The sequence below is a fragment of the Equus asinus genome, chromosome 10, assembly GCF_041296235.1.
Source record: "Equus asinus isolate D_3611 breed Donkey chromosome 10, EquAss-T2T_v2, whole genome shotgun sequence".
In the NCBI taxonomy this organism is placed as follows: Eukaryota; Metazoa; Chordata; class Mammalia; order Perissodactyla; family Equidae; genus Equus; species Equus asinus.
This window is the reverse complement of record NC_091799.1, coordinates 45,018,887-45,021,162: the sequence shown is the minus strand read 5'-3', so window position 1 is coordinate 45,021,162 and position 2,276 is coordinate 45,018,887. Positions and strand designations below refer to the sequence as shown.

At 48.4% G+C, this 2,276-nt stretch overlaps 1 pseudogene; it reads left to right on the top strand.

The window, feature by feature from the left end:
• The first annotated feature begins 329 nt into the window (after positions 1–329).
• Positions 330–1,162, top strand: LOC106833652 (olfactory receptor 13C7-like; annotated as a pseudogene).
• The last annotated feature ends 1,114 nt before the right edge of the window (positions 1,163–2,276 follow it).

The window sequence follows — 2,276 nt, the reverse complement described above, 5'->3', positions numbered from 1 at the left end:
CACAGGGACATTTCAAATGTCTCACGTACACAAGGTGGCTTGAGGTCACGAAGTAGATTCTTTTCTAGTCCCCTGCATTTTACTTAGGACCACAGAGAGACCATCCACTGTTAAAGCTGTATTCCTCTCAGCAGAAAGTGCATTTCTCACTGGCAAGCCAGCACTTCAGAGTCAGAGAGTGTTGAGATTGACCTTCTGAGTTCCTGCGGGTGACAGAGCAGATGCACCATGGACACGTTCAATTGGTCCTCCCGGCGGTGGGTTTCATTCTCCTGGGCCTCTCAGCCCAACCAAAACTAGGGAAAACGTTCTTTGTGCTCATCCTGTCAATGTACCTGATGATCCTGCTGGGCAATGGGGTCCTCATTCTGGTGACCATCCTTGGCTCCCACCAGCACATGCCCATGTACTTCTTCCTGGGGAACCTCTCCTTCCTGGACATCTGCTACACAACCTCCTCAGTCCCCCTTACTCCCAACAGCTTCCTGACCCCTGGGAAAACCATCTCCTTCTCAGCCTGTTTTAGACAGATGTTTCTCTCTTTTGCAATGGGAACCACAGAGTGTGTGCTCCTGAGCATGATGGCATTTGATTGCTATGTGACATCTGCAACTCCTTTAGAGACCCCATCATCATGAGCAAAGCTGCCAGCTCCTGGGTAGCTGATATCATCAACATTGTGGTGCAGACATCCCAGGCAATGCAACTGCCCTTCTGTGGGGACAACGTCATCAACCACTTCACCTATGAGATCCTGGCTGTCTTGAAGTTGGCATGTGCTGACATCTCCATCAGTATGATCAGTATAGGGGTGGCCAATGTGATCTTCCTCGGGGGTCCCAGTCCTGTTCATTTTTGTCTCTTATGTGTTCATCATTGCTACCATCCTGAGGATCTCTTCAGCTGAGGGGAGGAAAAAGGTTCTCTCCACCTGCTCTGCCCACCTCACAGTCATTGTCATCTTCTAAGGACCATCCTTTTCATGTACAGGAAGTGCAAATCTAAGGGCCCACTGGGGACAGACAAACAGGACCTTTCAGACAAGCTCGTCTCCGTCTTATATGGAGTGCTGACCTCCATGCTCAACTCCATCATCTACAGCCTCAGGAACAAGGATGTGAAGGCTGCTGTGAAGAACCCATGGTACGTCAGAAACACCTAACTGAGTGACTGTCACAGAATCCCAAGTTGTCAGAACACCTGATTTCTAAACTCCTCATTGTTCTCATGGGAAAATAGTAACCTAGAGTAGAGAAGGGACTCTCCCAAGGTGCATGTTGTGGACCATGAGACTAGGACTAAAAACTAACCCGGTTTTCCCCACACCACCCCACCCCATTATTCCATAGGCAATGGAAGCTTCTATCTAAGAACCTAGAAGGAAAGAGCCTTCACATTTCTAGAGATGTTGGCTAACTGTTAGCTTTGTGCACAACCACAGTGACATCATATCATAGCTATTTTATGCTAGCAAAATCTTAGATCCTCACCAGAAGCTGGTGCGTACCTGTGAAGAGTCATTGATGTGTGCAAAATTAACAGACAAACACAGAACCTGGTTTTAGTAGAGCTGGGTTCTTGGAGTGTAGTGTTCGGCCCTATGTAGAACTGGTGATTACTGGACTTGCTTTGGTATTATCCCAGAGGCCTGTGTTCAGTAAGAATAAGGTGAAAAATATCAGCTATGTCATCACAGTGCGTTGCCCAATGGCACCATGGCAAGAATTCTCCTCAGGTTGTAGCACCAGGAAGAGAGGGCTCTTACCTTGAACAGTGGGACTTACCTGTGAGGAAACAGAGATGTTTGCACTCTCCTGCCTGTATCCCAGCTCCAATCACGTTCGCGGCAGTATTGCACCTCTGGGAGGCAGCAGCTCTCAATCCCTTCTTCCCATGGGAACTATGTGACTCATGGCATTAACACCCTCCAAACCCTCCCATGGGGGTGCCCGAACTACAAGGACATCCAAAAAACGTTTTGGGCAAGGCAAAGAGTTATAATAATCCTCAATTCCACAGCAACCGTTGGCCATTAGTAAGAGTTGGGCCCCACTGGTTATGGCGCAGATGTGATGGGCTGTGAATCTGTGGGTTTGGATTTCTAGGTGGTCAGGAGCAGCCACAACAGCGTGGAGGTTGGAGGCTGTATCAGGCAGGAGACCTTCAATTGCACAAAAGAGAAAATTCTATTCAACCTGATTCAAGAATAACGTGGACTTATTCGCAAGTAGGGCCAGCCTCAGGCATGGTAAATCAGGCTCCAGCTCCTTTGCTCT